At 49.4% G+C, this 25,750-nt stretch overlaps 1 protein-coding gene across 1 annotated transcript in view; it reads left to right on the forward strand.

Annotated features, from left to right (window-relative positions):
- The window catches only part of DISC1 (DISC1 scaffold protein), a 269,744-nt gene that overhangs the window by 7,957 nt on the left and 236,037 nt on the right, over positions 1–25,750 (forward strand). The window lies entirely within an intron of this gene.

The following is a 25,750-nucleotide window of genomic DNA, read 5'->3' on the forward strand; positions in this document are numbered from 1 at the left end:
GTAAACTCCTTCAGCTCAGAAAACTGTCTCCTGACCCCCCTCTGTGTCATAGGCTCATGGTGTACTCCACTGTCACCAAATTAAGCTGAACTCTTTATTATGGGTCCGACCAAGAAACCCAGTAGGTAGATTAACCACATCTGTTATTTTTATGTCTTTTATTTTTATGAAACCAATCAAAGAGTTCTAGAAGTTCATTTCAGTTCAAATATTCACTGAGACGCTCAACCTGTGTTGCCAGGTACTGTGGTAGCTCTTTAAGATAAAAAAAAAATGTAGAATGTTATCCACACCCTCTACAAGCGTGTAGTTTAGTGGAGAAAGAGAATTAATTCTTATGATGTTTCGGGAGGTTGATATTGGCATACACCAAAATCATTCAAAAGTAATTAGCACCTCACAGATGCTCAGTGATTATTTTGTTTGGTGAATGGGTGGATAGGTGCAAGAAGAAAGAAGGAATTCTGTAATTTATAGTTTGCCTATTGCAGTGTTTGCTCCTGGCTGTAATAATTTTGAAGATGATTTACTCAAGTGTTGCTTCCCACACTTGTACATGAAAAGCGCTGCTCTTCATCTGGGAAGAGCGATTCCAGTTCTCCATCTGTACAAACTCAGACTAATTTCCTGGCAGCGTGGTGCATTTGCGTAACTTCTCCAGCATTCTTATCTCAGGCAGCTCTGTGGTGCAGGACACACGCTTCCCAGGCGGGGGGAGGCCTGCAGCTGTCCGGGGCCGATCCGCACCCACGGCCCCATTCTCTGTACAGCCAGCTCATGGGCTTTGGGACGAGTTCTAAATGGTTTCCCAGCCATTCGGCTTTTTTTGTGGGTCTTTCTATACTTGACTTAAATAGTGATTTGAATGAAAAAAATTGACATATTATGTTAATGCAATTGTTGTATTTTCTTGACTTTATGATTTGGGATTATCTAAGGACATTCACTCAAATATTTATTGCATGAAAATGCATTTGAAACTTCTTAAAAACAGCGCAAGGTGACATATAACAAAAGGTCTTCAGAGTAGCCCTGTTCTTCCCATTTGCTGAGGAAGACTAGGGCTCAGTGGAAAAAAATGAGATGCCCCAAGGGGTTATTAGGCTGGTCTTAGGATAAATTTATATTGACACTGCTTTTAAATTTTTATTCTGCTTTTTAATGAGCAAAAGGTCTTCTTTTAAAAAAGTATTTATTTATTTGTTTTTAGAGAGAGGAGAAGGGAGAAAGAGGAGAAAAGCATCAATGTGTAGTTGCCTCTCTTGTGCCCCCTACTGGGGACCTGGCCCATAACCCAGGCATGTGCCCTGACTGGGAATCGAACCACTGACCCTTTGGTTCACAGGCCAGCACTCATTCCACTGAGCCACACCAGCCAGGGCCAAAAAGATCCTTTTTAAAATGAAAAACAATATCCAGCCCTGAATGGTGTGGCTTGGTTGACTGGGTGTCGTTTCACAAAGCAGATCATTGCCGGTGTGATTCTCGGTTAGGGCACACGCCTGGGTTGTGGGGCAAGTCCGAGAGGCAACTTACCAACATTTCTCTCTTGCATCCATGTTTCTCTCCTCTTTCTTCCTCCCTTCCCCTCTCTCTAAAAATAAAAAAAATGAAAAATTCTATCCAAATTAGGAGACTGCCTTTCCCAGCAAAATGAATTATTAATTATTAATCATTACAGAGCTGGGGCAGGGGTGTGTCAACCTGAAATTCAGAGGAGAGAAACACACTGTTTGGGATGTGCCTTTGCATTAGTTGGGGTTGAATTTCTTGAGGGCAGACCTTGTCTTGTGTATCTCCTTATCATTTGTGTCAGGCCCGGAGAAGGAATAAAGACTTATTGAATTGCACTGGTTTAGGATTACATGTAATGTGGCCACATGGCACTGGGAGAATGACTGCCCACCCACTGGTGGCTGCTGAAACGCCACGGGGGGGAGGGTGGGACACTTGTCTTAAAGTTGCTTCTGCAGGCAAGCAGTGCTATTTACATAGACTGCACATTCAAGGTCAACCTCAGTGGCAGAAATTTCTAAAGGAATGGCCATTCACACATTTCAGAAGAGGAAAATGTCGGCTGTCCACACCGAAGCACATGGTCATGATTTTAATTTGGAGTGGCTTCAGAGGACCCTGTCACCAGCAGCTCGCACATCCTGTCACCCATGACATCATCTCTTATGTGGTGCGCCTGAAGCCCCAGACAGGTGCTTCTAAAGGCAGCGCTGATAGATTGCAAAGGCAATTTCACTTAAATCGTGATCAAAATACTTCGCATTACCTGTCATTGTTGTGGATTAGTGATGGCTAACCATGACTGGCCGAGTGGCTGGATGGATAAGACACTGGACTGGGGGTCCAGAGGACGCTGAGCTGGTCCTCTGGACCCCCAGACAAATACCATAACCTCTGTGGATCTCAGCGTCCTCCCTTGTGGAAACAGGGATGCTCATGTCAGCCCTCAGTGTAGAATTGTGGTGAGTTGTCTAATACAAGCATTTCCACAAGAGTGCCTCATAATTTGTACTGTTTTTGTGTAAAGAATTGCTTGTATTTCAAATTTGGTGATATTGTCTCTAACATCAGTTCTGCCTGTAATCTCAGTTTGCTGGATAGCTTGTCCCTCACACCCTAATCCGGTCCCCGGTCCCCAGTCTGAGTCAGCCTAGGGACCAGTAGGTGCAGTAGACGCTGGCTCTGTCATTTGCCTCTGTGCACAGGGGGCTGTGCCACCGGATGAGTTGTGTCAGGTCGGACACTGAGGGAGGGCTTGGGTTTGGGAATCATCCGGGATGTGTCATGAACTTGTACTTAATCGACTTGTTGAAGTCGGTCTGCTCCTTTTCCTTTCCCCTCCCCCACTTCCTGGTCCCAGCCTCATTACTGTTGCATGTTCTCTGCTGTGTCTGAGATGGGCTGTTCCGATGCCAAACCCAGCACCGCTCAAGGGCCGAGCGGCATGCAGGCGGTGTCACAGGGGAGATGGGAACAAGACTTCATAGAGGGTGTACTGCTCAGTCCAGCTTTGTCACGCGTCCGGAGTGGGAGTGCTGCCTGGCCCTTCTACAAGGCAGCCTCCGTGTCTGTCTGCTCTGGGGGTCCGGGGCTGCCCAGCTCAGGCTCCTGGCCTGTGCCACCAGGCCTCCCTGGTCTGTGACTGATGATCTGACCAGGGCTTTGCAGAGCCCTTCGGGAGGGTTTCGATCCTTCCCTTGCACCAGTGCTCTGATGCCACATTTGGCAGCCTGAAGGCAGACGATGCCCTCCCCTGCGTGCTTCCTGGGCCCCAGAGATGCTTCTGGTCTTGGCAGGGGGTGGCATGCTGCCACTGATGAGCCTGCAGGGGAAAGGGCTGGCACCGTTGAGGCGCCATCTGAAGTGCCCTCATTGTCCAGGCGAGCAGTTGCTTTGGCACAGGAGGTGCTGTCTGGGGCTCTGAGTGTCCTGGTGCCGCCTGCACTGAGAAGGCCTGATGTGGGTCACGTGAAGGGGTCAGGGAGTGTGGAGGTTGCCTGACAGAGCATATGTACGTGGGTTGGCTGTGAGCGGAATTCTGGTTCTAGGCCCAGTCAGTCCTTGCCTTTTCAAGCTGTGATTTAATCTTGGCTTTGTCTTCATAAAAATTGCCATTTGTGGGAAAGGTAAGGCCGGTGGCCTTCTCCATTATGACACGGTTTGGAGTTGGTGTCTTGGGCTCTGAGAGTTTACCTCTCCCCTTGGAGAAAATAATTCAGTGCTCTGGCTGGTATCATTTCACACCTGAAGGGGGCACTCTAACCTCAGGCGGCGCTCTGCGCAAGCAGCTGCAGCCAGCCTGCCACCACCGCTCAGCACGGAGATTTGCCCACTCCCTTGGTTTCTCCGGTGTTTTGTCTCCAGCGAGAAAATAGTCACTGTTCCCAGTGACTTAATAAACCTCTATAAAAATGAAGCAACCCGAGTGCACAGCGGGACTGAGGGGACGGGGCTGCTCCCTTTCCCACTGAGCCTCACGGCTCCCTGTAAGTTTCTGGAGCTGTTACTGAGCGGTTTTCACGGAGGGAGAACTTCTGTGAGACTGGGGACTTGGCAGGCCAACTGGCTAATCCTTTGGGTGTTCTTTCGACATTGTCTGCAGTGAGTGTGGGAGTCAGAGGCCCTTCGGTGCAAAGAGAATGCCCGCTTGTTCCCCGGAACCCCCGAGAAGCCAGAGTCAAAGGCGTTTTTTGTTTCACCCACAGAAGCCGCCCAGGAAACCCCAGCTTCAGATGTGCCTGTGCAGCCTCATTGTCCTATCGGATCTGGCTGTGTTCGGGCCTCCGGGGAGTGAGGCAGTAACTGCAGCAAAGAAAGAGATGACGCGGTGCCGCTCACAGGGGCTGGGGGCTTGTGTGCATGGTGTTCACGCAGTCACGCAGGCCGGCACTTCTTCCCCTGAACCCCGGCGCCCCAGCTCCCAAGCAGCAGCGCACCGTTTGCTGGGGAAGGTGATAATCGCTGTTATTCGAAATGACAGCGGTCGGTCGTATGAGTGCGGTCGGTCGTATGAGTAAAGGCCTGAGTGCAGCCCCACCTCCTTGTAGGCACTCAGTGTTGCCTTTAGGGGCTATTTCGAGATTCCAAGTCTCTGCCAGAAAGTCTGTCACTTACTAGGTACAGGACCCATGATAAGCCATATCATTTCTCTTATTTCTAAGGCAGTAATCTTATTCGTGGGACTGTTGGGAGGATTACATGAGATAAGACATGTAAAAGGGTTAGAAATCAGTAGCATTAGAACAGGTGGGCTGCCGCCTACACTTGTGCAGGTGATGTCCCTCTGAGGGTACCTGTCCAGGGGTGGGTGGGGCTGACATCCAGGCTGGGCCCTGGCAGGGAGGAGGAGGTGCCTCTTTCTGACTCATCAGGCCAGAGGGGCCTCCTTTTCTAGGAGGACCCTCCTTTTCTCCTTTTCAGAGGGGCACATCTTTTCATAGCTCATCACCCCAGAGCGGGGGAGGGGGGTACCTTGTGAAAACTTTGCTGAATGGTACTGGTACCGAATGTGCTAGCAGCACCCTGTCACCCTGTCATCCTGTCAAGGATGTTATTACTAGTGCAGTGGACAGAACGTTCTAGATGGAGGGTGTGACTCACTTTACCTGGCTGCAACTTGGTTATTGCACTGGCGGATGCGGTTAACAAGGTCAGAGGAGCGATTATGCTATTTCTTCAATTCTAAATTTTCTCCAGGATTTTCCAAGGCCCTCCCACCTGTCCTCCAGAAGGCATGTGTTTTAGCACAGGGCGAGACTGCAGGCTGGTCATGCGCTCTGGGTCCTTGCCCATTCTGTGTGTGCTCTTTGCTGCTGTGGCTGGGGGTCTGAAAGCAACACCAGCCTGGCTCCCTGGCTCACTCCCTTCCTGTCGGATTCTGCCAGTAGGGGTCCTGGTGGGCACTGCCTCGGCAGCAGGAGGAGAGCTCCCTGGTTCTGAGTTTTGTGGTGGGGCAGTTGCAGGCGAGGGTGGATGATGTGCGTCTCGAGCAGCTGGGACAGGTGGTCCTTTCCCCAGCCTCTTCAACTGAGCAGCAGACGGAGCTGACTCAGGAACGCGGCCGGCGTGGAGGTCTCATCTCTGCTGTTCTCCTTTCTTCCTCTTTGCTCCTGCTCTGCCTTTGTTCTCTCCAGTTCTCTGCATGCCTTTGCGACCATCTCCCTGTATGTTTTTTTTATGAACAGTTGAGTTTATTTCAATGGCAAGCACGGAACTTGTGCTTTACGCAGGAGTTCTACAGTATTTACAGCTGTAGGAACAGTTTCCCACACTGCCAGATATGTAAAAGTCCTTTCGCACTTTCCTCAGCACTGACCGACATGCAGACTCCGTCCATATTCACTTCGATCCATCTACCGAGCAAACCCAGGTTTCTTCTCTGCAAACAGTGGCCTCTTGGCAGGGAGGGGGGGGGACCTCCCAGAATCACGGTCAATTCCATCCGGAAGTGGGGATGGGGAGAATCTCTTAGGGACTGGAAAAGGACATGACAGGGTCAACAGGAGGATTAATAATACAGCTAATATTACAACATAGCTTTATTGCTTTTAAATAAATGCACAACACAGTCATTATTAAAAAAATCAAGCCTGGGGAATAAATGACTGAAGCAGAAATGATCACTAAAGTCCCCGCGTCTCNCATCCGGAAGTGGGGATGGGGAGAATCTCTTAGGGACTGGAAAAGGACATGACAGGGTCAACAGGAGGATTAATAATACAGCTAATATTCCAACATAGCTTTATTGCTTTTAAATAAATGCACAACACAGTCATTATTAAAAAAATCAAGCCTGGGGAATAAATGACTGAAGCAGAAATGATCACTAAAGTCTCCGCTTCTCACTGTTACTCCTGCAGTGAACGTCCTTCTAGAGGGTTCTCAGAGCCCGTGTTATCCAGACGGGGTTATGTTGCATCTCGTTTCCTAGGCTAATTTTTTCCCGCTGGTCAGTGTAGCACAGAAGCATTTTCAAGTCATCAAATGTTGCTTCACATCACTATTTCTAACGGCGACAGAGATCTCTGTGTTTGTTCCATGACTCAGTTGTCCTGTCATCCTCAGTTGATGTGCGTACAGTTGTCACCCTTTAGATCGATTTTTGTTCAGTTCTTGTATTCACGGCAATGCTAGGGCTTTAACGGATATTCTGAGCTATCCGTGGCTTACTAGCTTTGAAGTGGGTTTCTCTCCCACGCAAGGCTCAGGCCCCCCTGCCATTTTCCAGGATTATGTTGAGGCACCAGGCTGGGATGGAGGGGCTGCTTGGCCTGGCACGGCCATCCAGAGACTCACATTGACAAAGGTCCCACCACCTTAGGCACGTGGCTTCCAAGCATGCCCTGGCCTTTGCCACCCAGCCAGCAGAACTGCCTCTTCCAGTTCTGACGCCTAAAAACCTCCTCTGAAATCTTCTCTCACTTTGCAAATACGGCTTCTGCTCATATTCCATTGGCCCGAGTTAGTCACATGGCTACACGAAGCTGCAGAGGAGGCTGGGAACTGTCACCAGCTTTGAATGCAGGAGGGAAAGGAAGGTTTAGGTGAACACTGGCCAGTCTCTCCCTACTGGTCACCAAATTACCAGTTCACTTCCCTCTCACATCTGGGACCCATGTACCCTGCCCCCCGCCCCCCCCGCTGGTTGTTGGTTGTATTCCTTTATCATCCACAGCGTCTTTCTGAACAAAACAGCGATCGCCTTGTGGTCCTCAGGCTCAGGGGTGGAGGGAGTGCTCTTTATCAGCTCTCAGCCACAGGGCTGTCTTTGGGCTTTGTCCTCAGAAGGTTTTCCACTCTTATTTCTTACTGCTTGAGATTAGAAGCAGTGAGCTTTGCTGGTTTCCATCCCCATTCATTTCTGCATGCCAACCAACAACTTCTTGACTGAGCAGATCTCTGTTTAATATTGCTTTAGTATTATCTGGACTATTTTTCATTTTAATACTCATTTTCTACTTTCCAACTTTTTCCCCTAGAGCTACAAACCCAGTTGGCACTGGGTCTGCTTCTTAGTGGTAATGTGACGGGCAGAAAAATGGCCCTTCCACATTTGCCTGGACCCTGAGCTTATGTGACCTTGCATGACAAAGGGACTTTGCAGAGGTGATTAAGTCAAAGCTTTTGCAATGAGAAGACGATCTTGGATTTTAGGAGTTGGCCCTGTGTACACATGGGGAGACAGGGGCGAGTCAGAGAGAGACCTGAAGGTCGATGCTGCTGGTTCTGAGAATGGAAGAAGGGGTCACACCCCAAGGAATTTGAGCAGTTTCCAAAAGCTGGAAAAGTCAAGAAAACTGATTTCCCCCTAGCGCCCCCATCAGGAGAGTAAGTAGCACTGCTGACCCCTTGATTTTAGCCCAGTGACACCTGACCTCCAGAACTGTGAGGTAATGAATTTGTGTTGCTTTGAACTATTAAGTTTGTGGTAGTTTGTTATGGAAGTTTGTTATGGAATTGCTTCCTGCTCTCCTCACCCTCTTGATTCCTGAGCTAGTTTGCTAAAATTCCCTCTTTCCTTCACAGCTCTCCCTCCCCCTGTCCACATTCCAAGTCATTTGGGTCATCGCTCTTGGGTGGGTGTGGACGCTTCTGGGTTCTGCTTAGGGCCATGCCATGCTCACGACCTTCCTGGATGTGTTTTCTACAGGGTGGTGCCCAGAAAGGAAAAAGATGACCCTACGAGGGTCATCTTAGACCAGGGAGCAGTGGGTCTCCTATCTCCCGCAATCTGAATGTTGGGTCTCTTCCGTGTAAGCCGAGATAATGCTTATTTTTTAGTGCCCAAATCACACCGGCCAACTCAGGTTGACTTCTACTGCCAACCACACTCTCTCTGCTTTTCACATCATATGAAAAGCAAAAGACATTATGAATTGTTCTTGTGTCTTGGAGAATATCTGCCATCTTGAATTATGTAGCTTTTGGCTCCAAGAAGAAAAAAAAAATTGTTCTGCATCCATCTCTCTAGGAAAAGATTTAGAGACTGGGCTAATAAGGGGAGACAGATGGAATTCTGAGAGAAAGATGGCAGATTCTAGGGCTAATCTAATTAAAGGGCTATGGGAACTTTTCATTGGTGCATAAATAAAATATGACAATCAGTGTCAGCTAAGAAACCCTTAGCAAATATCAAATCTCATTATTTTTAGCATTCCATAGAGATGTTACTTTTTTATAATTAGCGGTATAATATAAAAGACACAGGGCAGGCATGCGCCTATCCTCTGTGTCCCCCCCCTCCCTGCCTACTGCTCAGATGGCATAGGCTGTTCCGACCATTGGAATCTGTGACATGTCTCTGCCACTTCCAGCTTGGAACCCTTCCCTAAGGGTGAAGTGCTTCTTAGGGAGGAGAGAAGGCTTCATCCTAACTCGGGCATCAGGGGCTCCCAGGGTTGATTGGAAACGGGAGAATCTGGAGAGGAGAGCCCAGGGCTGGCTTCAAGGAAAGACAGGCTGAGTTTGTAGAAAATTCTCAGGGATGGAATCGTTCTATTAAAGTCAAAATGACTGTTCCCCGTACCCCTGGGCTTCCTGGGGTTTGTAGTTAATTGTTTATGGATGTCTAGGCAAATATGTCAAACCAGGCCGCTAAATGCGGTATCGCCGAAGTGGGTAGACCAGCTGGCTCCCCTGCCGTGGCGGCCCAACACAGCTCACATGCAGAAGTCCTTACAGAACAGGCTGCCCCCTAAGAGAAGGGGGAAAGCAGTTGGTGAGATTATTCCCATGAACTGTAAGGTACCCAAGAGGACCACAGGGGTCTCTTTCTGGTTTGGATAAATCTGGGACAGTCCAAGGTTGCCAAGGGGTGGAGGAAGAAATTGTTAATTTGCGCCCTTGAGCTTTGTGGCCTGACTGCTTTGGAGTGTACCTGTCTAGAGGCAGCACAGTCAGGGCTTCAGTGCCCTGTCCTCATCCCCCCTGGCCCTGATAAGCTACAGGGAAGTTATTCTGCTCATTCAGTCTGCAGTTGCATTAACATACAGAGTGATCGCCATTTTAACTTCCCGGGGCTGGGCTGCATCCTCAATGAGTTAAGATCAAATTGCTTTCTACTTCAGTAAACCTACTTCACAGCTCTGCCTGACCATAGGTTAACGTTTTAATTTAAAATTCTTTTTTTTTAAACTTAGCAGTTAGCCGTTCAAATTGCAGAGCTGGTGGGGCAGCCCAGATTCTGGGACTGTTGGTGGTGAACGGGGCCTTAGCGAGGGGCACCTCATTGAGGTCTAGGAACAGAATGGTTGCTACTCTAAATACATTATGTGTGATGATGTAAATGAGAGTATTTTATAAACTGTAGCCCAGTCAACAAATATTAAATAGTATTAGCATTTGTAAAGATTTTTTTCCACCACTGCCAGCTTTACTTACAGAGTATGTATTTGTGAATATAAGTTTCATCTAGGAACACTTTCCAACCTGAGCATGTGTCCTGTACAGGTGTGAGAGATGTACCTGTCCTGCAGTGGGAAAAGAGATGGTTTTCAGAGCCATGGAACTTGACATGAAATACCATTGACTCACATTCTCACATTCCCTTCTGCCAAGAAGAAAGCCTCAAATTACTGCTAGTGTATTTTTAACTTTCTCTAAAACTAATTTCCCTTTGCAATAAAGAGGAAGCCAAGGAGGCTTCTGTCTCAAATCCTTGGCCAATGACAAAAATACACTGTTGTATTTTCGTGGTCTTTATTTGTATGACAGTCTTCTAATCATGGCAACTGATCGTCATATCCTGTTTCTGGTGTAATGCCATAAAAACTGTGCTTTGAAATATATATATTGAGCAAAAAGAATGATCCAATTGAAGCAAACTATGAAGAAAATATTGTTCCAGGTGGTGGGGGACTGGATGATGTTTGGGACCACGGCTGGCTCTCTGTGGCTCTGGAGAGATGAGCCATCCATCAGAGCCCAGCCCTCGATGACCAGGGGCACTCCGCTCACTCTCTTTCACGTGCAGCTGTTTACATGTTTGAAAACAATACTCATGTCTTTCTTAAGGCTTTCCTCCTTAGACCGCTTCCTTCTAGCTGTTCCCCCATGTTTGGCGTGTGTTGCCCCTGCCCTGGGTATGCACGAGGCTGCTGGTGCATACCCTTTCTCTTGGGGAAGCTCCCTGTTCACTCTGTGTATGGAAGAAGTCCTGGTCCTCATTCCCCGAATCCGATGAGAAAGAGAAGTCAGGACTAAAGGGGATTGATTATTCACAGGGTTGGGACAGAAGGAGGACTCACAGGGATGGTGATGCCTGGGATTGTTTGGAGGAGCAGCTGGGGAAGACTCACAAAGTAGGACTGACTGCGAACGAAATGGAGTGGGAATGTGCACAGCAGGTGGTGGGGGCAGAAAGAGTTTCAAGGTTCTTGTTGGAAGGTCCGCAAGAGCGTTGCTGCTTCTCTACGCCTGAAGGCTTCTCATGTCTGAGATGGTCTGGTTGATTAAATGAGAGATTGTTTGAAAAAGGCTTTGAAAAGCCAGAAAGTGCTATCCAAACACCAAAAATAATTTTTTCATTATTTAATACTGTTATTTTGTATTATCACCCTTAGAACATGTATATTCTGGTGTGTATGTATAATTCTCATAGTTGTTTAACCTTAGTGCACTCTTTAAAAGGATCCAGCATTCCCCAGGAGTCCTTTCGTAAGTGGCCTCACTGTTCCTGAGGCCTGTGCTTTGACTTACTGCTTGTCTTTTTTTTTTTTTAATCAGGAAGGCCATGGTTATTAATGGTATCCAAGTCCATGAGCATGGAATATTGACTTTTCCTTATCATTACAATGTTTGACATCTTGGCTGGGTATAAAATTCTCGGGTGCTCTCACTTCTGCTCCCAAATTATATAGGCAGTGTCACTTGGCACTGATATTTACTTTGGAAGACAGCTTGAATTTTGCCCTTTATGTATGTGAGTTGAGTTTTCTCTGAAATTCCCATAGGATTCATTATTTTTCCTTAGAGTTCACTGGCTTTTACCAGGATATCTTGGTGTTGGTCGTAGCATTTCAGTTTTTCCTGGATGATGTGTATACCTTTTATGTGTGGGTTTAGATTTTTTTCATTCCAAAGATGTTTTCTTCTCTCTTTGGTTCCCTATTGCTTTTTTCCTTCCTGACAGACAGCTCTTGTTCATATGTTTATTGCCCTGAATGTACATCATCCTCTCCTTAACTATTTTTTCCCTGGCCTTCCCCCCTGCATTTGGTCATTTTTCTCAAGCTGATACATCAAATTACTGACTCTGTTTTCAGCTGGACCTGTACTTCCTGCTGCTTCTGAGATGGCTTCCTGTTGTGAATGGACTGAATAAACACCTAGGCAGGTGTCAGCTGGCCTAATAATCTTTCCAGGTTATTGTGAACCGGGGTTGGGGGAATGTATGGATTTTGGTGTCTGCTCTTAATCTGACTCTGATTTCGCAGTATTTTGCAGATAGTCTCTATAGTTTTGAGAAGCAGTATAGTGTTAAAAGCACGGCCCTGGAGCTCGCTGCCTGGGTTTTCTCGCTTTGCCTGTTGTCTGCCCTGTGAGGTTGGGTAAGTTACTTATCTTCTCGGTGACCTGGTTTTCCTTATCTGCGTGAAGAGGTTAGTGATAGGGCTCTTTGGAGAAGCAGAGAACTACTAATTATAAAATGCTGATAACAGTGCCTGGCACAAACAATAAGCAGACACCTTGAGAGAACCTTTGGGACGAAGGTGCACGCAGTGGGCACCGTCAGTGGGCTCCTCCCCAGCGCCCCAGCCTTGTGCACGTTGGTGGGCTTCACAGAAGGGCGGCTGAGTTGCCTTCTTTCCACTCTCTTGCCCCCGAGGTCGCCAGATTTGGAAATTTCCATCTCTGCTTGTAACATGTTGCTTGAAGCATTCATTGAGACTATATCTAGGATGTATATCTGGCTGACTAATCTATAGCTCTTAGATTCTACTTTTTTCCTTCTTGAAGCCAGAACATGTGCCGATTTCTGCTCTTTGGAAGGTCCATGTTTTCCCAAAGCCTACTGCATATATTTTTTTGACCGTGTGTCTGAGCTCTTTTAGACTTGGATCATAATCTGTCTGTCCTCATTTGGGGACATGAACTTGATTGGAGTGGCTAGGTGTTCTCATTCTGTCTTTTCGCCTGTCTTGGGCTTCAGTTTCTCCTAAATGATGCTACCACCATCCTTTCCGATCTGAAGATCCTTTTCTTTAACAGAGGTGAAGACTGAAAATTTGAGCTGTGTAATTCTGCTCTGTTTCTCTCTTATCTGTCACTGCTGCGCCCTAACTAGTGGGTCTGTTGCACCTGCCGTCCTTGCCCTGGTCTGTCTGTCTGAAGCACTCCTTTTTGAGGTCCTTTGCATATTCACAGTTGTAACTCATTCTGGCATCTTTCTTATTGCTTCGGGACCCCTTTGCACTTATTCCTGTAATTTCTCTCCTATTTATCTGCACACACTCCCTTTGGAAATTTCTTCCATTCTTACCAGTTCCCTTGGGCTCTCAGAGGTACTTGCCCACTCTGCCTGTTTTGGGGTTGTGCTAATTAAGTGCCTTGGGCTCTTATGAAAAGCTACATCCCTTGACTTCCTGCTTGAGGAATTCTGGTTTGGGAGGGTAGGGAAAGGCTCAGAAATCCGCATTTTCACAGGCCTCCTGAGTGACTTCAGTAGAGGCGACCCCCAGACCATGCTCAGGCACAGCTGCTTTGGAGTGTCAGCCTGAGTGACAGTTCTGTTCCATCGTCATCTGGTCTGACCAGGTGTGCAGCCTCAGATCAGTGGTCCAGATGCCCATCAGAGGAGATATATTGCGGTGTATTGGAGCACTTGTCAGGCACGCAGCATACCCAGCACTATGCTGAGCACCGAAGGAGGTTATAGGAAGAATTGCTTTGTCTCTTTGAGGCCATGTGTATGTAGTTCTGCTTGAGAACACAGTTAAATGAACTTATAGCCAATATACTGACAAAGCCTGATGACAGAAAACTGTCCAAACGTAACCTTGAAACTCACTTTCTAGACAGAGTGAGGGTTTGTGTGGTGTCCCTGACCTCCCCACGTTTCTGCCCCACCCTGACCCCCATCCAGGCTCACTCCCGATTTTAATCCGGTCAGCCTCTCTTCCAAGATTAGTTGTATAATTGAAAATGTGCCCAGAGGCTTAATCTCTGGATTGGTGGGTTTAGAACAAAGCTGATTAGAGATTTCTGAGTGTAAGTAAGCGAAAAGTCTACTGCTCTTTAAAAGATGTCACTGATAATGAACCCCGAGAGCCTTGCGGCTCTGCACACTGCACGGTGGGTTTACGTGGAATCGTATGCATCTGTGTGCATCCTGCTTACTGGTCACTGGGCTGCTCCAAGCAGGAATCACGGCGCAGTCTCCGTGCAGAACGGTCCAGCGTGGGGGTGGGGGAGTGTTTCCAACTTGGTGACCCACCTCCCGTCCTCCCAGAGTCCTCCACGGCCCCCACAGCCATTTCCCAGCCTCATTCCCACACGTCTTCAGTGTAATACGTGAATTAAAGCCATTTTATTACGCAGGGTTGCCTCATTTATTTCAAAATGGGCTGTGTGCAAAGGAAGCCCTATTCCATCAGCAGGAGCTGACTCAAACTTTTAAAGCCCATTCCAGAGGAAAACAGACTTATCTAGTTCATTTCAGCTAATGAAAACCTTATTAAAAAAAGAAATAGGCCTCTGACTACTGCTGGAGGGGGAAAAATATGCCCAAAGACAGAAAGGTAAATGAAGAAGTAGGGGGGAATCCTGATTTTGAGTTTTTAAAAATACTTTTAAAATATTTTATTTATTTATTTTTAGAGAGGGGAAGGGAGGGAGAAAGAGAGGGAAACATCAATGTGTGGTTACCTCTTATGTGCCCCCTACCCAGAACCTGGTCTGCAATCCCAGGCATGTGCCCTGACTGGGAATCGAACCTGCAACGCTTTGGTTCGAAGGCTGGTACTCAATCCACTGAGCCACACTACCCAGGGCTGATTTTTTGTTTTTAAAGTATGTGAAATGTTACCTTTTTCCTTAATTACTCACCTGAAGAAAGTAGCGCCCCTGAGGAAAGGGGAGCCTGGTCCAGGCAGGTCCATGGGGAGGACTTCTTGGGGGAAATACAGAATTACTGAAATTTTCATGAGTTTCTCGTATTTGTCAGGAATTGCTTATAGGTTGTCTGGTTTTCTGATAGGTGGGAGATTTCCATGGACTTCTTTGCCTTTATGCCTTCTCTTTTAATTTCTCTTTATTGTCTTCTATCCTCTTGAGAAGATAAGAAAAAAACCACGAACAAAACTGCCTCTGGAGCTGATCCTTGAATAACGTTATGGTCACTGGTTAGCAGACGCCCCGCACACACGCAAAGAGGAGGACGATGAACATTGCCTCTCTTCTTTGAAGACTGTCTAGGAGAGTCCCAAGATGTTACCAGACCACGGCGATGACTTCCAGTGCCCGGAAGAACTTGGGGGAGAAACAGAAATTTATTGAGACTGTATGTCACCACTTGCCACAAGCTCAGATGGGCCTTTGAAAATACATGTCAATGATTTTATTATGTCCTGAGAGCAGTCCTTCAAGGTGTGGGATTATGTCCTTTGTATACCTGAGCGAACAGAGGCAGGACAGGAGTGAGATGGTGAGGAAGAAACTGACATGCAATGCCTTGTATTGGTCTTACCTGATACAGGCGGCTAACAGAGAGGGCTGGTCAGCGGGGAGCTGGGACAGGACCAGGAGAGGAAGAACGTTAAATGCGTACATGCTCCTTGGCCCAGGAAAGGTGGGGAGGCAGCCACGGAGACCCTTCAGTCTGCTTGGCAGGCCGGGGCACTGTGTTTTGGAGACGTTTGCTCTGTGATTGTCAGCAGCACTGAGCTGGTGGATATGCTGAGGGAAAGTGGTGTGGACAAGGGGCTTCGAGCACAGGCTCACTAGGGGACCACCTTGCAGGAAGAGGCCGGTGATTGACAGGCCCCAAGTGAGGATACCGAGGCTCTGAGAAGGCCCAGAGCCTTTGACCTCACTTTGACCTCAAAAGTGGGGCAGGTTGACACTCAGCACTCTCTCCAGGACACTGCTCTGCCCCCTTAAAGTCTTGTCGCCTTGGGACGCTGAGCATTGGCTCCTTTTCTGATGGATAGTCAATTGTGGAGACCTGTTCATGGGAGTGACTTGAGTGCGTGGAGACAGACAATGCCTCAGCTTGCTGGCTGGTGTTGCCGCTGCGGACGCTGTCCCTCACTGCCGCTTGCTCTCCTGGCTGGTGAACGGGGCCGGGGCTTGTACTGCTGGCTTCCCCCCCGGTTGACCCAGCTCGGGCTGGCCTGTGCCTGGCAGTGACATCTGAGTGTTGTCACCATGGCCTGAACTGGCTCCCCGGCCTGCTCTGGCAGATGGCCCTGATGTGAGCGTTTCCGCGATGCTCCTTTGAGAGTAGTGACTGGGGGAGACATCAGCGTGTCGTTGTAACAATTCAAAAATCATAAAATAGGCCACTTGGGGAGCTGAAGCTTTCAAAAGGAGATCAGTTGCTCTCTACTGCACGGAAACACGCTGCTACAACCAAAGCCCGCTTTGGGTCTGCAGGCGTCACAGCATCCCAGTTTGGGAGGCACTGCTTTGTTCAAGAGATTTCGGAGTGGAGAGGCACTAGGCCGGCAAGCAGGTCTTGGGTTCTTCACCACTCATTGGCGCTGTTTGTGGGGATACTGGAAAGCAGCTACCACCTCCTAGGTCCTCCCTGCTGTAATCTGCACCCAGTGTTAGTGTTTAAACAGCCCCTGTCTACAGGTAGTGCCAAGGTTCACGTCAGTCCAGCCCTGCCTCCTTACCGTCAACTCCAGTGCCAATGGTGTGTGAACCGGTCAGGAAGGAGCTTGTGCTCCCTGAATGCAGTTGAGTCGAGGCCTCTCAACACTTGGAAGTTACACATGGTATCTCAATGGGAAGTGGGACTAGAAAGGCTTCTTGGAAGAAGAACCCTCAAGTGTAGACCGAAGACGATCATATCCGATTAGAAACCGTGTCCTTACATTTGAGTTACAGGTCACCTCCAGCGCCCACCCCCCGGGCACACAGCAGCGCATCATACTGTGCAAGCTCTTTCTTTCTCCCTCATCCCAGTGTACCAGGTTCCAACACTGAGATGTGGAAAAAAATACTGAATTTCCTCCTGTTTTCTGGTAGGACCACCGGGCAGGGCATTTGCAATGCTATAATTGTATCATTTTTCAGGTCAGTCATTTCAAGTGCCACACACCTTTGATGTGAGCTTAAATTCTGGGTATTATAAAAAATTAGTGCAAACTTGGGACTTCCTTGAAAGACGCTGCAGGCTCGAGGGTCCTACTTATGTGTGAAGTGCTGACAATTTGGGATCATTTTTTAATAAACACATCTCGAATTTGTCATGCAAAGCCGGGCATTTAGAAAGCCGGGGAAATAAGCCCATGCATAAAATACGGCATTAAAAAGGTAACTGTGAACTTGCAGATGGACTTGCAGGAGCAAAGCTGTCTTTTGAGGGGGCGGGATGTGAGAGCCGGCGGCTCTGTCCTGTGAAAACGAAAGCAGCAACTTAAGTTGTTGAGTAGTTTAGAAATAACAGCTACAGAGAGGGCTCCTTCTGGTCCATCCATATTTTATTAGGGCAGCAGTTAAAAATTCATGAGAGACACCCATCTGGAGCTGGGAGCACTCCTGGGGGTGTTCACGAGGCGATCAGATTTTTGAGTGGCTCTTTACAGGGAACAAAAAAGACCGTCATTTTTGAGAATTAACAGCGCCGTGGAGAGAGGTGTTTCAGGGATTTTGGAGCAAACCCATTCCCGCGGTTTATGGATCTTTTGCTACCAGACTCGTCAACTGGTTGCTTCAGTTGGAGAGAGGGGCTCCGGGCATAAAAAGGAAAGAAAAGGGAACAGGGAACTGGATCAGAGAGGTGGTCAGGGATTGATCAACAAGAGAGCATAGGTTGAGTGTCATGTAACAGGTGGTGGATGCTCTGAGTATGTGTATGTGGCTCGTGGGGTGTGCATCTATGTGCATGTGTGCACATGTGTGTGTGGATGTGCATGTGTGTGTATGTAGATCCCTGTTGGCCCCCCGGGAGCCTCCGCATACAGAAAAAGGTTTAGAATCTGAGCTGAGGCTGCTCTGGTTCACCTTTGCCTTGAACTTGGGGCCATGTCCGGGTGCCTTTGCTTCAGGATAATCATGCCTTTATTCCTGATTGAAAACAGCGCCGGTTTTGCATGGTTACCCTGTACCAGGTGTGGGATCGAGTGATGACATTTGTCATGCTGCCTGGCCTGCTGCAGCTCCATGTGGCGGGGTCCCATTTCACAGACCGGATGGTGCACCCAGCAGAGCTGCACCCTGCCCCCCCCAGGATCATGTAAAATGACAGCGTGAAATGCTCACTCAGACAGTCTGTTTCCGACTCCTGCCCTTTTCTGCTGCAAAGTGCAGATCCCTACATCCTGCGCATGTTTTTGAGGTCAACTTTCTATGTTACATAGAAAATTTACAAAGACAATACAGTGTCCCTTCCCTTCAGCCACTCTCTGCCAGTGCCAACAGCGCCTGTAACCACAGTGCAGTTACTGAAACTCAAAAATCAGCATTGGTACACTGGACTAGACCACAGAGCTTACTCGGATTTCCCCAGTTTTCCCACCCATACATACCCTTTCTTTCTTCCAGGACCCCAATGTAGGACCCCACACACTGCATGCCGTGTGTGCGGGTTTCGACCCTTAAACTCCACAGCGGGCTGAATGTTGAGCCCCAGTGGGCCAGCTCCTCCTTGCTGCAGATTAGGGAAGTGAGACTGTGCACAGTGTCACTGGCCTCCTGACCCTGCGTCCTGGGAGGTCGAATTGTGGGGCCCAGCACTCTGTTGGCTGACTGAAAGTGGAAACCCGGGTGGGGAAGAAGATTCAGAACACATGCAGAGGGACGAATTTTAACTACAGACCACACTTTGTCCACATGGAGTGTTTAGAAGCTAAAGCCACATTTCAAGAAGTAAAAAATGTTGGGGGAGATAGTTTCTGCAAAGAAGCAACCTCTGCAGTGTTGTGAACATCAAATTCATGATGCTTTGAATTTCAAGTCTGCTAGGAGGGTCAACACGACTGTCCCCTAAAGCAGAGCTCCCCAGCCCTGGCTGCCCACCGGCATCACCTGGGGAGCTTCAAGAGGCACTCAGGCCCAAGTCCAACGCCCAGACATTGCGATTCCACCCGCCTGGGGTGTGGCCTAGACTTGGGGACTTTAAAAGATACCCCGGTGGCTCTATTGTGCAGCCAAATTGGGGAGCCCGTGGTCCCGTCTCACCACCTTAGCTGAAGAGCTGAAGCTGAGGATGATGGGTAACAAGTATCCACACACTTCAGAGAGGGGAGCTGGGGTGGGCTGCATGTGGCATGACTGGTGTCTCTCGAGCTGCACCTCCTGGAATCACACATGGTGTCCTTGCGTCTTTTCTGGTCACCTTTGTCCCAGTCTCTCCTCTTCCTTTGGAACTTCTCCTTAGGTGGTGTCCCCTACTCTTCTGGGCTTTCTGCTTTCACACCTGTGCTCCCAGCTCGCTGAGTGCAGGGCCCTGCCTGGTCCTGTCCCCTGCACCTGTCCCCGACCTGTAAGCCACCTGGGTCTCTTCACAGCCTGCCTTCTGCCACCGCCTCTGCAGCTGCCTCACCCCGCTGGGCGGCAGCCATTCTGGACTTCCTCAGGCTAACACACCTCCATTCTGTGTGCTCCACACCCAGGCTGGGTGCAGCTCCAAAGCCACACCCTTCCACGTGGGGCACTGCCCAGTCCCACAGGGAGGCTGCTGAAACACTGGGGCCCGGGCTCAGGTTTGAAGAACCCTGGGAAGTGTCACCGCAGCCCTTCCTGGTATCCCATCAGCATCTCTGTGTCAATTACTCTCTCTGGACCCCCGAAAGGTAGACAGATGGTCAACCGCAGGAGCGCAGGGCCGCCTGTGCTGGCTCGCTGAGCCTTGTCTAGGACAGGGCTTGAGTCTTCTGAGAGGCGGACACCAAGACACAGTGAGACGTGGAAGAGGCTGACCTAGGGAAATGCCTGTGAGAATAAGTGGATGGGGGGCAGGAGCAGGCGGGGGTGGGGGCTTTGCAGGAGGGGTCTCAGAATGCAGTGCAGACCAAAGGAAGTCTGGGCCTGATGAGGTGGTCTTGAGCTGAAGTTGATTCTTAGACCCCTCCCGTTGTCCCATGGAATGGCCTGAAACCGGCAACATTTTCCCCCTCCTCCCATGAGGTGATTTTCGGGTTGGCATAGAGACTGGGAAGTACTCAGTAGCTCATGGAGTTTTCGCCTTTGCTGAAGGGCAGAGGGTTGTCAGGTTCACCAACTGAGCCAACTAGCTTAGCCCATTAGTTTAATTTCAAATTGAGTTCTCTCCTTCCCGGGTGACTGAAGTGGCACATCTCACCCTGTGACAGTTTTTATATGCATGACTTACATCACCTGCTACATAAGCAACTCAGGGCACGTTTGGCGTCTTGCTCGTTCATGTCTGCAGCCCACGCAGCCCCGAGTGTTCAAGGAGGAATTGTTTTATCGAAATGGGTTGCACAATTAGAATGGAAACACAGTAAAGGTTGATTTTTCCGCATTAGCACTCGCCTTGCTCACTTGCGGCTGTTACAAAGCCCGAAGGCGCTTCCACATCCTCAAGTGCTCCCGGGGCTATGGGAGGGAGAAGACAGACCAGGGTGTCTGCTGAGTGCGTATTGTCTGATTCTTTGAAAACGAGTCAAGCCACTGGGATGTGTGGCTTCTTTATGATTTGGAAGCTGTGGTTAACCTGAACGGTTTCCAAAAGTCTGCTGCCCTGACTGTGACAGGTAGGGTTAAAATTCCTTCCGTGAGAAGAATACATTCATTTCTTCATCCGCTGTACTACATTGAAACTGCCATATTTTGTGAAGTCCTTCTGGACTTGACCTTCTGTGAACCTTCTCTGCATGCTCCGCAGTGGTTCCCATGCCTTCCCTTCGGGGCGCGGACCTGCTGTCCTGTGGAGGTCCTGGTGTCACTGAGGTACAGGGCAGCCATGTCCGCGTGAGCGTTTTGTGTAGATTGTAAATTGGGGTCTCGTTTTAAGATCTTCCAAGTAGATCCGTGGGTGGCACGTTTTCTTCAAATGCACGGTTTAGATTTCTTATTTTAAAATGAGTGTCATTTGGCCAACGTGTACGGGAATGCCTTCTCTGTACACTAGGAATGCGGGGGCAGGGGTGGATTACAAGGCCCCGAGGGAGCTTACATACAGCACAAGTTGGTAGCAATTATAGACACCAGAGAGAAGAACGGCCTTACTGGGTGTCAGTAAGTAGGGGGAGAGGGGTGATGTGGACAATTGGTGAAGCCCCGTGAACTAGGGGGTCAGGACAAGGTGGCCGCTGGGAAGGGAACTGGGGGCCGAAGTGTGGGAAGGATTGGGGTGGGTGAGCATTAGAGGCAGGGAAGACAGGATTCTCCCTGATCTGGCTGGTTAACATTGCTTCCCCCCAGTTTTTCCTGTGAGTTAAGTAGGCAGATGTTCCAGGCACCTTGTCCACACTGTAAACAGAGGCCCCTTTGTCCCCGGAAAGGTGCCTTGCCCTGAGCAGGTCTGCCTCAGGCCAGCCTGGAGTGTGTGGGTTCTTGACTTCCTGCAGGAAAGGTTTCATGACACGAGTCCAGGCAATTTTGAGAGTATGTTTGCTAAAGCTGGGGACGGTGAAACAAGGAAGGGCTTAGGGCAGAAGAAGTAACAGGAGAGAGCCTAGGTGGTACTGCCTTGGCTCCTAGGAGTGTTACAGGAGAGAAGTGAGCCTCACGGGGCTGCGTGGGCTCAGCGAGCAAGAAATACCACAGTGAGAGAAGTGAGCCAGGGCAGGGCTGCTGTCAGCTCACTGAAAAGTCAGAGAAAAAGTGGCCTCGGAGACAGGTTCAGGGGGTCAGCCAGGGACACGCTGCCACTGCCTGCTGCTGCCCTGCTTGCAAGTCTCGGGAAGTCCATTAGAGGTGAGGAGAGAGCAAAACCACACACCCCAGAAGAGGAGGGGCGTCGGCATGCTCCAAGGAGAGCAGGCTGGGTCCTTTGTTTTGGGGGTTCTTATCTGTTTTCTAAAGCTGGGCATCCTCAGGGAGAGTCTCAGCAGAACATTCGTCAGCTTCCCAGGCACGTGCTTTAATATGTTGTTGCACCAAATGAGAACGTAGAGGGACCGGGGTTATTTTCTGGTCGGTTTTACCTCTGCCTTGAGTTTGGTTCTATTTGGGCCTTTTGCTCTTTATTCCCCCGACTTCACGTGTCCTTGGGTGTGGCCGGCACAGATGGCATCATCTGGTCTCTGTTATCTATCTCCCGGACCACAGTGATTTCAATTATTTACTGTCGGGGCAGAGAGGTGTAAACCGTTTGCTCTCCAGTGTCCTTGGTTGAGGAAGATAAGATTTTGCGATTTACTGGCTGGCTGTAAATGGTTCCAATTGTTTGGCCCCATCTGTCTAATTACCTGCCTCAGTTTACCTTTTTCCACCTGTCAAAAATTTTCCTGACGTCTAACTATCTTGTCTCCCTCTGACATCTGGGTCTACTCTAAGCTTTGGATTCTCACTTTCCTTTAATCTCAGAACTCACCAGGCCAGATGGAGGTGGAGTTGGGGAATCCTTCATAACCAAGGACCAGTAGGGCTGTGCCCCTTCCCCAGAATCTATGGTGGAGGAGAGGCCAGGGTTCGGGGTTGTAGGGGAGGGGGAGGCTGTGAGAGATGGAGAAGGCTGTGTCAGGCGTTCTTCCTCCTCAGACTTTCGGGGCCAGATGGACAGAACGAAGCTCCCAGATTACAAAGAACAGGGCGTCCACCTGGTTTCCCTGGACTGACTCGCAAAGCCGCCAGCACTCGGGTGGGCCTCCTCTGACCCGGCCCCCATCCACTGCCTGCCCCCCGAGCTGTTCGGTGTTGGAAAGGAATCTTCCTCTCCAGGGTGTGACTGCATCCTAGCCCTTTCTGACTGCAGGGTGCCGGGGCAGGGCTTGGGTTTTAGACACATCCTCTAGGTAGGGTTTCAGGCAGGATATACAAGTGATTGCTTCTGGTCACAGAGGACATTGTGAGTTTCTTCAAAAAATAAAAAAAAATTTAAAGTGGAAAAGGGACTTTGGTTATAGGACACTGGGACTCTTCCTAGAAGAGGTTTCGGAGTGGCTGCCTGTCCAGTGTGGGTTCCATCCAGTCCTCCTCAGTCGTTTCAGAAGTGCCCTCCAGATCTGGCTCTGTCAACCCCCCTTCCTTCTCCTGAGCGTTAGGATTCAGAGTTGGGGACAGTTGCTGCATCTTGGGCCACCACCCGGGGGCAGGATGTCTGAGTGCTCAGGTGGGCGCAGGAGTGAGGCCCTCTGCAGCCCTGACCTCTTCCTCTGCTGCGGCTCTGTGGCCAGGAGGCGTCTCCCCAGAACCTGGACAGCAGCGCGGCTTCCGTGGGACCTGCCTCCTGCAGTGGCTGGAGCCAGCGTGGGCGTCCTCAGACCCCCCCAGCCACTGGCTCCAGAAAAGCCACTCAGGTCCAAGTGCCCTCGGGCGTTTTCCGCTAGCCTTGCTCTCTTCCCTTTGGAAGGGTTATTTCAGGGACTGGTACTTTCATTAAAAAAAACAGTTATAAGCCTGTTTAAGCCAAAAGACAATAAAGATTTTATAGGACAACTTTCTGAAGATAGGACATTGCTGAATTGCTTTCCTTTGGTAATTGGAACCAGAATTCAATGTTCTCTCTACTTCCTTTCGGATTCATTGCTCTTTAAAAATTATTTGCCAGTTTTATAGGTCCTGCGAGAGCTAGTCCTCCTCGGCTTCCGTCCGGTCCCGCCTGAGCTCTGCCTGCCCCATGCAGGTTGTCTCTCTGGTCAGGATCCCACACGCAGGGGATGTCCTCGGGAGATAAAACCCCCAAGGAAAATGGTGGGGTCTCCTCTGGACCGGACAGCATGGTGACCCAATTTGGTCTATTAAAATTTGAAGACAGTTTTGTGGTAAAATATATATAACCTAGCATTTCCTCCCTTAAGCATTTCTAAGTGGGCAGTTTAGTGACATTAAGGACGGTTTTGCCATCCACCCCTACAACTTTTTTCATCTTCCCACACCGACGCTCTACTCCCATGAAGCAATAATCCCCGCTGTCCACTCCCGTCTGCCTGCCCACCCCAGTTTCCCTGCATGCCTCCAGCCCCTGGCAACCACCCCTGTGCCTTGGGTCTCTGTATGTGGATCTGACTCCTCGGGGGACCTCATATGAGTGGAACCACACAGTATGTGTCCTGTTGTGCCTGGCTTAACTGACTTAGCATGCCGTCTTCAAGTTTCCTCCGTGTAGGATGTGTCAGAGTTTCCTTCCTCTTTAAGGCTGAATGATAGTCCCTGGTGTGGATGGACCATTTTTTGTTTTGTTTTGTTTGCTAGTCGCCATCCCGATGGGTGGTCCAGTCTGGCCTGTTCACGGTTCCTTCCGTGCACTTGCATCGTGTCCTTTTCTACTGAGGCCAACTTTTGGTGGCCTTTTTCCTGTGGAAGAAAGAAAAATAAAACTTTTTTTCTGATTTCCCGTCACTTCAAGTTATCATCCTAAGGGCTATACTTGGAGGCAAAGTATATAGAAAGAGCATGTAATTCAGGATCAGACAGGCCTCAGTCCTCCCTCCCTCCTCCCCCCCTCCTTCTGTCCTGTTCACTCATCCATCCGAGCATCCATGTGTCCATTCATCATTCATCAAGCAACTGCAATGCGAGGCATTGTGCTGGCTTATTATGCAGTAATGAGCAAAACATGTTTTGGCAATCTGTGACCCGGGAGTTCTGGGGAAAATTAAAACCTTCTGTACTGTAATTTCATTATTTATCAAATGAAAATGGTACGGAGCTTCTGGGTTTGTGGTGTTAATGCCTCCCTCCCTCGTTTGATGCTGACTTCCTCTCCTGCCCACTCTTAGTGCTTGCTTCGTTCCCCTCTTCGCAGCGAGCTTCCAGAACTCTGCGTGCACTGCGACATTAGCCCTTCCTGGGGCCCTGCACTTGGCACGTCCAGTTGGCAAGAACAGGCCACCGGGTGAACATGTCTGGGATCCTGTTGTCCTCGGGTGCTCCAGTTCGAAGAGCAGACGGTCCATGGCCGTGGGGCTCATTTCCCTGTGGGTAGTCATGTCCCCGTTCCCCAGAGATGGGCATGTGCCGTGATTATAACCCAGCGTGACCCTAAACGCCAAGTGCTCTGTTTACTGCCACAAAAGTCCTGGGACCAGCTATGCTCTGGGAGACAGAGCAAGGTGTGGGGCCTGGAGCAAGGCTTCCGGCCCCTGCTTACCCGGGCCGCAGCGTGCCTACAGCCCACCTCCCTTCTCCTCCAATGTGAGGTGCAGCGGAGCCCATGGGGAGGGCACCCCATGGACCAGTGCACTCGGGAGATTTGGCACTCGGCCCTGGGCAGGCTTTTCCAGAATGCCAGTTTCTCTGATCCTCAGTTTCTTTAACTATAAAAGGGGAGTTATTTTCCTGGTTTGGTTAATTCACATAATTTCTGTGGGGAACAGAAGAAATCAGTGTGGATGAAAACTCTTGTGAGTGACAGGTGCTATGCAATGTAAAAACACTAATGAACACTTTTGTCACACTTATTACGTGTGCCAGGCGCTGTTCTCCGCTGTCAACATACAGTAACTCACCCCACTTAATGCTCACAACCACCCTGGGAGAGAGGTACTATTGCTGTCTCTATCTTACTGGTAAGCAAAGAGGGGCACAGAGAGGTTAAGTAACTTGTGGAAGGTCACACAGCCAGCAGTGTCACAGCCAGGATTTGAACCAGGCAGCGAGGTGCCAGAGTCGATGCTGTTGACTGCTGTCTTCCTGCTCCCTGCTTCCGTGGGGTGTTAGCATTTTGTATTGTCCCCGTTCCCGTTGCAGAGCTGGGAGGGGAGCACAGCCCCTGGTTTGGGGACACATCAAACAGAGCCCCCTGTCATCCACTCTATGAGATGAACGGATGGCGCAAATTATGTCATGGCCAGCTGGCCATGGTCCCCCCGGTGTGCAAGGGCACAGATAGCTCTGATAACAATAACTCACAGACTGCTCACTGAGCAGCTAGAATAAGCGACCGGACCACATCTCGAAGAGATGCTGGCGTTCAATTCCAGGCCGTTGGCTGCCTGGG

The sequence above is a fragment of the Sturnira hondurensis genome, unplaced genomic scaffold (assembly GCF_014824575.4).
Source record: "Sturnira hondurensis isolate 20B ecotype Veracruz unplaced genomic scaffold, ASM1482457v3 Scaffold0011512, whole genome shotgun sequence".
Classification (NCBI taxonomy): domain Eukaryota; kingdom Metazoa; phylum Chordata; class Mammalia; order Chiroptera; family Phyllostomidae; genus Sturnira; species Sturnira hondurensis.